At 27.5% G+C, this 9785-nt stretch overlaps 1 non-coding gene across 1 annotated transcript; it reads left to right on the forward strand.

Annotated features, from left to right (window-relative positions):
• The first annotated feature begins 9424 nt into the window (after positions 1 to 9424).
• On the forward strand, positions 9425 to 9535 carry LOC142521563 (small nucleolar RNA R71). The gene has a single exon (XR_012814270.1). It is a non-coding gene; the product is annotated as a small nucleolar RNA R71 (small nucleolar RNA).
• Positions 9536 to 9785: the final 250 nt, after the last annotated feature.

Genomic DNA, 9785 nt, shown 5'->3' on the forward strand with positions numbered 1-9785 from the left:
GCCCGAATCAACGTCCCGGCTCGTCGCTCTTATCTGCATCACATGAAATAACTGAAATGAGTATAAAACTCAGCAAATGGAACTCTTACATAGCAATAGACATATATATATCATACTCTGTAAAACATGGCTTTGAAATCATTAAATACCATCAACTCTTGAAACATGAATAACATAGCATAATATAACAATAAGATGATATTTCTCTTTTCTCTGTTGGATTGATATCTATATAGTATCTCTGTCTCTGTACCTATATCCCATCGATATATGCTACTACTTAAATAATAATTCACCCAAGTGTAGGTTGTCTGCAAGTAATATATTTCGTAAGTACGAGATCGATCCTCAGAGAGGTTATTTTGAGTTTAACTTTATTAATTTATAGATTACCAAATGCAAGAATGAAGTTTACAAATTATAAATTTTGTCATGGCTTGAGGATTTATTCTTGGTTTATGTAATATTGTTTAACTAAAACTAAAACAAAAAACCACCATAAATAATGGTTCCAAGAAAATTAAACACACACATAATATAATATAGTTCCCACTATAGAAAATACTGAATTAACCGATATTTTATATGTGGTACCTATGATTATAATTATAACTATATAAATAAATAATTGCATAAAGTAAATGTTAAATTAAATCATTATATTTCATTTAGAACAATCGGCAGAGCCACACTATTGCCTAAATGAAATATATTGATTTAATAAATTAGTTGCGGAAAAGTAAAAGTTAGTTGCGATAAAGTAAATGTTAGATTGTTAGATGTTAGTATTAAATCATAATATTTCATTTAGAACAACCGGCAGAGCCACGCTATCATCTAAGTGAAATATTCTGATATTATTATATAAATATATATATATATATCTATATATATATATAATAATAAGTGATGAAATATTTATTATATCAAAATTAAACAACAAATCAAATAACCACTTTAATGGTATCAAGCATTTAATGTAAATTGATAACAACAAATAATTCATTTTTATACCAACAATAAAAATAAGTTAGCTAAATGAAAAGAAATAAAGAAAGAATATAAAAAATATAAACAATCTTACTTCACCAAGAATGCATCCTCTTCACCTTGACATAATTGATTTAGCTTGCCATAAGCTTAATTTTGATCAACACTAAAATATCACTCATAGTTGAGAACATGAAAGAAAATATATTGGAACTTAGAACTTTGATACACACTCACACTATATTTTACAATGAGATAGAATGATTCTCAAGCTAGCACAAGGCCTCTATTTATAGGCCAAATGAGAAAAAGGGTTAAAATTTTTATTAATGCCATGTAGTTGCAATAGTATTCTTTGTCTCCTTCAAGTTCAATTCCATGTCCCTTCTTTCAATGCTTTGTTCCACAACTTTAATCACCGAATTTGACTCTGCTCAAAACGGAAAACATGTGGGGAATTGTCTGTAGATGAATTTGGCTACTTGGTTCACCTCATTTGGTTAAATATTGAAATATTTATGATTTTTTTACTATATGCTGGTCATAGTAAAGTAAATTTGTCCTCCTTTTGATATTTGCACAATTTGATCATCTTAATGAACTTTTTAGGCAATCATGTCTTCTGCAAAGTTGTAGATAATTTCTCAAGGATTCCAAACATGTTTGAGTCACCTCCATTTGAATTTTTTAGCTTGAGTTATCATTATTTTACCAACACGTAGAAAACCTAAAAATAAAACATATTTAGTAAGACAATTAAATATAAACAAACAATACTAAAATAACATAATTTTATAATTTTAATGAAACTTAAATTTTAAAATACAGGTTTTAACATATAATAAATTATTAATTTTATGTTTCATCACACCCTCACACTATCTTATTACTAGTCCCTTAGTAATAAACTTTATCGGAAAATCACAACCTAGATTCTTTATTCCTTTTATATATTCAAATACAAACATATTTATTAAAAACAAAATCATATACCGATTTATATATATATATATATATATATATATTTTCGTTTAATATAATAATATATAATTAAATGTGTTTTTATTATTATTTTTATGTTTACATAATATATAAAGTAACAATATATATATATAATTTTTTTTTAAAATTTCTAAATTTTTTATAATAATTTAGTCAAAAAGATAATTCACACCACCCACCATAACATGTATAATATCAAGAATATTATTGTAAAAGCCTCAACTCCATATATTCTTTCAGGTCAAAATGTTTAAGTAATAGCTAGTTTTCACTCATGGAGTTGGAATGGATATTAACTCTCATTGAAAAAGGCTAAGTATTAAAGCATACAATTAATTAAACTAATATTGAAAATAAAATAGGAAAATTTACAAAGAATAAAATCCCCATTTTTTCTTTTTTTTATTGTTTTTTTAATTAACGTGACTGCAAAATTTTACAATAACATAAAATTTTTTATCCAAATATTCTACCATAAATATATATATATATGTATATATATAAACATTTATATAACGGATGTATCCGACTACCTTTGAAACTTATCTAGCATAAACAAATCTTTTTGTTTGTTTTTTTTTTTTTTTTGAACACAATATTGATGTTTTTAGAACACATTGATAGTACATCAATCAAATCTAAAAAAATTACAATGAATAAAGTATTTTGCAGTCCGTTATATATTTACTTCTTTTTTTTTCTTTTTTCAAGAAATATTTTTTTTAGGTGAGTTATATTCTTGTAATTAACCATTTTTTAATAATCAATAAAAGTTTATTAATTGTTTTTTCATTTCTCACCACTCACTCAAAAAAGATGTGTGAGTATATATTATACTTTTACAAAAGAATTCTTTCAATTATACATGTTAACAACCATACAAACCATATCTTTTAACTATATTCACATAAAAATTTTAGAAATTATTTTATTTGAAAACACATACAATTATATATATATATATGAACACATCTATTATATATTTTATATTAATTGATCAAAATATATATATAAATTGGTATATATGAAAAACTAATTTTTCTTTTAGTCTGTATTTTGAATATAATGAATATTAAAATCTAGTGTATTGTGATTTTTCAATAATTATTAACTAATGCGTCTCAGGTGCATTTTACTGACACCTTACTCGACATTGAACTAAAAATTATTATTATTATTACTATATATAAGTATATATTTTAATTTTTATATAAAAAAACTAAGAGCAGAAGAAGAAGAAATTATCCATACCTTAAAGAAAAAAATTAAAACATACCGTTGAATCACAAGTTTAGCATCACATGAATTTTTTTTCTTACTTTTGGATGTTGGCCAATTAAGTTGAGATAAGGATGGATCTGGTTAATGACTAAATCCTTGCAGTAAATCAATAAGTTCACCTTCACTTGTAGCAGAAACTAACATCCTTCGCGAAGCTAATGAAATAAATCCTTGTTCCACAACATCATCAAGAAACGATAACAGTTTATCATAATAATTGTTAACATTTAACAAACCAATTGGCTTATTGTGGATATTTAATTGTGCCCAACAAACATTATGAAATATTTCTTCCAAAGTACCGAAACCTCCTGGCAAAGCAATGAAAGCATCTGAATGTTCAATCATTTGAGTAGTTCGTTCATAGATTTTGTCCACTTTCATTTCTTCTCCTATTGTTGGTCCTGTAAGATTGGCTAAGGTAATCGGAATAATGCCTAAAACTTCACTTCCACCTGCATGCGCAGTTTTTGCAACTTTTCACATGAGGCCAACTTCACCACCACCATATACCAAATGAATCTTTTTTTAGCAAGTGTTATTCCAAGATTTTATGTTACTTGTTTATAAATTGAATCTTTTCCTGCACTAGATCCACAAAATACACAAATATTTTTGATTTTACTTACCGTGGACGTTAACATGTTGAGAAATATGTTTTTTTTAATTGTTAGATCACAGCATATGAATTTATAAGCGTAACATGCCAAAAGTCAATATTTGAACAGGAAATTATTATTATTAAAAGAAAATAAAGATGACAAAATTAAAACAAATATATACAGCATAGTTGTGATTGTGGCTCACATCTTCCTCTGATTTTACGTTCAGTAACGGCTTCAACGCCTTCTATGAGTCGAGGATATGCTTCCCATCCAATTTTCTTTTAAATTGGCAAACATGGTCTTTTAACGTCAGATTCCCAAGACCAAATTGTGTATATATATTTACTTATCTAAATAGATATGTGTTACTACAGTAGGATCTTTGTAAGGCTGATTCCACCGTCCATATTGATATTCCTCCTGTTGAAATTGCCACCATAGTTTAAGAAGTTCATTTTGCACGTACCCACTAGAATGCGTATCAAGAACCTCTAGAAAATTATCCAAAGGCTCTTTACTCAGACCATTCTTAATGAATAAAATTTTATCTTCTCTATTCATTGATGTCATTCCAACATTTTTGCATTTTCCCTTACAAGTCCACCTTACACATTTATGACATCCACCTATACGTTTAGCTCTTCGCTTTTTGGCATATGTGCTTTTACCAAATCCTGGCATATGTCTTATTATTAATTCACTTGCTTTCCCAACCAATCGGACTTTTGCTTCAATTATCAAACGGACATCATTCGGTATGCCATATGACATCATCAACCTTAGCCGCTCACATCTAGCTTAATAAATTTTTTTCAACGCATTATCAGGTAAACAAGCAAAATATTTACGAAGATTCATAATACACGCATCCATATTATTATTATTATATATATTTCAATTATTTTGGGAAAACTGAAGAAACCAACTTAAACAGTCACGGAGTACCGTTATCCGCCACTTAACCGGGAAATGAACTAAAATCTGCAAAACAAAATGAAAATATCAAACAACTATTGTGGATCATATAAAGGCATAAACTCATTATTAAGAATTTCATTTTCTATAAAAGGCTTAAGTCTTTGCCCATTAACTTTAAACACGTCATTATTTTTAGGATTTTCAATATCAACAGCACCATGAGGATAAACAAATTTGACTATAAATGGTCTTGACCACCTCGATCTTAGTTTACCTGAAAATAAATGCAAACGAGAATTATAAAGAAAAACTTTTTGTCCAATTTTAAATGACTTTCTCATAATATTTTTATCATGAAAGGCTTTAGTAAATGACAATGCTTACCAAAAACTAACCTATATGGTGACATCCCTAATGATGTTTTAAATGCAGTTCTATATGCCCATAATGCATTAGTTAATCTTAAAGACCAATCTTTTCGATTTGGATTAGCTGTTTTTTCTAAAATTTGTTTTATTTCTCTATTTGCAAGTTCAACTTGACCATTACTTTGAGGATGATATGGGGTAGAAACTTTATGTGTAATGCCATATTTTCTTAACAAAGAAGAAAATGATTTATTTATAAAATGACTTCCCCCATCACTAATTATTGCTTTAGGTATTCCAAATCGGGTAAAAATATTTTCTTTTAAAAATTTTATAACAACTTTTTGATCATTAGTTCTACATGCAATTGCTTCAATCCATTTTGAAACATAATCAACAGCGACTAAAATGTACGTATATCCAAAAGATAATGGAAATGGACCCATAAAATCTATCCCCCAACTATCAAATATTTCAATAATTATGATTGAATTTAAAGGCATCATGTTTCGTTTTAAAATTGATCCCATCTTCTGACAGTTTTCACAAGATTGCAAAATAAATGTGTATTTTTGAATAAAGACGGCCAATAAAATCCACATTGTAAGATTTTTGTAGCTGTTTTATTGGATGAAAAATGACCTCCACATGCTTTAGAATGACAAAATTTAATAGCATTACTTACTTCATTGTCGGGTATGCATCGTCGAAAAATTTGGTCAGGACAATACTTAAATAAGTAAGGATCATCCCAATAAAATTTTTTAACTTCTATCAAGAATTTATTCTTATCGTGTGAATTCCAATGAGAATGCATTTTATTTGTCACAAGAAAATTTACAATGTTAGCAAACCAGGGCATAATAGTAGCATAAAACAACTGATCATCTGGAAAATTTTCATTTATTGGTATTTCATTATGAGATGATTCAGTCATTATTCTAGATAAATGATCGGCTACAACATTTTCTTTTCCTTTTTTATCTTTAATTATAATATCAAATTCTTGTAACAATAAAATCCACTAATTAATCTTGGCTTAGCATCTTGTTTATTTGATAAATATTTTATGGCAGAATGATCGGTGTAAACAATAGTAGTAGAACCAATTAAATAAGATCGAAACTTATCTAATGCAAATACTACTGAAAGTAATTCTTTTTCAGTAGTTGAATAATTTATTTGGGCACTATTTAAGGTTCTACTAGCATAATAGATTGCATAAGGTTTTCCTTCTTTTCTTTGTCCTAACACAGCTCCTATAGCATAATCACTTGCATCACACATTAATTCAAATGGTAAAGACCAATCTGGAGGTTGTAAAATAGGTGATGTAACTAAAAGATTAATAATTTTTTTAAAAGCATTTTCACATTTCTGAGTCCATTCAAATTGTGTATCTTTTGTTACAAGATTTGAAATTGGTTTAGATATTATGCATAAATATTTTATAAACCTTCTATAAAATCCTGCATGACCCAAGAATGATCGAACTTCTTTGACCGTTTTTAGTGATGTTAAATTAGCAATAACATCAACTTTGGCTTTATCAACTTCAATTCCTTTTTCAGATATCACATGTCCTAAAACAATCCTAGATTTAACCATATAATGACATTTTTCCCAATTTAAAACAAGAATTTTTTCTTCACATCTTTTTAATACTTCTTCTAGATTTTTAAGGCAATTTTCAAATGAGTTTCCAAAAACAGTTATATCATCCATAAAAACTTCTACATATTCTTCAATCATATCACTGAAAATACTTAACATGCATCTTTGAAAAGTAGCCGGAGCATTACATAAACCAAATGGCATTCTTTTAAATGCAAAAGTTCCGAAAGGACAAGTAAAAGTAGTTTTTTCTTGATCTTCTAATGATATAGGTATTTGATAATATCCCGAATACCCATCAAGAAAACAGTAATAAGAATTTTCTGCTACTTTTTCTAGAATTTGATCAAAAAATGGAAGTGGGAAATGATATTTTCTAGTTACATCATTTAATTTTCTATAATCAATACACATACGCCAACTAGATGGAATCCTAGCTTGTAATAACTCTTCCTTTTCATTTTTTATAACAGTGATGCCGGAATTTTTAGGTACTACTTGTGTTGGACTTACCCATTTACTATCTGAAATTGGATAGATAATTCCAGCATCTAATAGTTTTAATACTTCATTCTTCACAACTTCCTTCATATGTGTTTTTAACCTTCTTTGTGGTTGTTGATATGTTTTAGCATTTTCTTCCAAGTGAATTTTATGTGTACAAATTAAAGTATTCATACCTTTTATATCTTTCAAAGTCCATCCAATTGTATTTTTATATTTTTTAAGTAATTTAATCAAATCTTCTTCTTGATTTGGCAAAAGAGTGGAAGAAATTATAACAGGAAACGTTTTATTTTCACCAAGAAATACATATTTCAATTCTAATGGTACAACTTTTAATTCAAGTTTTGTATCATCATCTTCTTTAAAATTATTTTTAGACTCAAAACTATCTATTGAAAAACTTCAGATTGTTGATTTAAGTTTTCTTCTTGTATATTTTCTTCCACAATTGTTTCAATTTCATTATCTTATTCATTTTCATTAATACTTGGTTGTTTACATAAATTGAACGCATTAAGTTCTAGAGTCATATTTCCAAAAGACAATTTCATTATTCCATTTCGACAATTAATTAAAGCATTTGAAGTTGCTAGAAATGGTCGTCCCAATATTACTGGAATTTCATTATGTACTTCTATTGTTTGTGTATCCAAAACAATAAAATCTACAGGATATATGAATTTATCAACTTGAACCAACACATCTTCTACAATACCTCTATGTATTTTGATTGACCTATCCGCCAGTAAGAGACTAACAGAAGTGGGTTTTAATTCTCCTAAATTAAGTTTTTCATAAACTGAATAAGGAAGTAAATTCACACTTGCTCCCAAATCCAACAAAGCTTTTTTAATTTTATTTTCTCCAGTAATACATGAAATTGTTGGACAACCAGGATCTTTATATTTTAAACTAGAATTATTTTGAAGAATAGAACTTACTTGTTCAGCCAATAATGTTTTTTTCTTCACATGCAATTTTCTCTTTACAGTACATAAGTCTTTTAAAAATTTTGCACAAGAAGGTACTTGTTTAATAGCATCTAATAATGGAATATTTATCTTCACTTGTTTAAAAACTTCATAGATATCAGAATCACTTTTTTGTTTTTTATGATTTGTTAATGAATGAGAAAACGGTGGAGGTTTATTTGACTTATTTACTATTTCAGATGATTTATCATTCACCATATTATTCTTAAAATTTAAGGTATCATCATTCTCAAAAGTATCAGGATTATCATCCTTATTCTTTGATTTTAAATGATCCTTGTTTTCATTACTATATGGATCTTTAACTATTTTACCACTTCTAAGGGTAATAACAGATTTTATTTGATCAATTTTTTCATTTTTTAATTCTTGATTTTGATATTTAGGATTAGGTTGAGGTTGAGATGGAAATTTTCCTTTTTCATGAATATTAAGTGCAGATGCAAATTTTGCAAGAGTTTCTTTCAAATCACTCATAGATTGACTATTTTGAATATTGATAGACTCTTGCTTTTGGATAAATGCATGAATTAAATCTTCAAAGTTTTTTCTTGGAGATGTAACATAAGGAATATAACCTTGTTGATTTTGGTTATTTTGAAAATATTGTTGTGACGGTTGTGCATTATTATCATTCCTCTAACTAAAATTAGGATGATTTTTCCATCCAGGATTATATGATGGTGAAAAAGGATCTAGTATTGGTTTTTTATAATTGTTAACATAATTTGCTTGTTCATGAAGACATTCTTTAAATGAAGGTAATGTTGGACAATCTTTTGTAGCATGATCATGTGTATCACATATATGACAAACAATTTCTTGAATACTTTTTAATTGACCACTCTTTTTCATTTTTAATGACTCAGTTTTTCTTGCTAAAGATGCAAGTTTAGCTTGAATATCTATATTATCTTTAAGATTATAGATACCACCCCCATTTGTTGAATTATTGTTTTTAGTTGTTGGTGGTTCTATTGTGCCTATATTATCCCAATTTTGAGCATTTTCTGCTAATGAATCCAAATATTCCATAGCTTCATTTGGGTTTTTATCTTCAAAAGTTTCATTACACATGAATTCTATCATTTGCCTATCTTTAGGTATTAGACCTTCATAAAAGTGAGAAACTATTCTCCATGTTTCAAAACCATGATGTGGGCATGTATTAAGTAATTCTTTATATCTATCCCAACATTGATAAAACATTTCTCCTTGTTTTTGAGAAAAAGTTGTCATTTGTCTTTTAAAAGAGTTTTTTCTATGCGAAGGGAAAAACTTTTTGAGAAATTGTTGTTGCATTTCTTCCCATGATCTTATTGAACTTGATCTTAAATTTTGTAGTCATGTTTTAGCTTTATCTTTTAAAGAAAAAGGGAAAAGCTTTAATCGAACTATATCCATGCTACAATTTTGATCATTATAAGTGTTACAAACTTCCTCAAATTCTCTTAGATGCAAATATGGATTTTCAGAATCTAAGCCATGAAAATTTGGTAAAAGTTGAA

This window comes from Primulina tabacum, chromosome 12 (genome assembly GCF_025594145.1).
Source record: "Primulina tabacum isolate GXHZ01 chromosome 12, ASM2559414v2, whole genome shotgun sequence".
Lineage (NCBI taxonomy): Eukaryota > Viridiplantae > Streptophyta > Magnoliopsida > Lamiales > Gesneriaceae > Primulina > Primulina tabacum.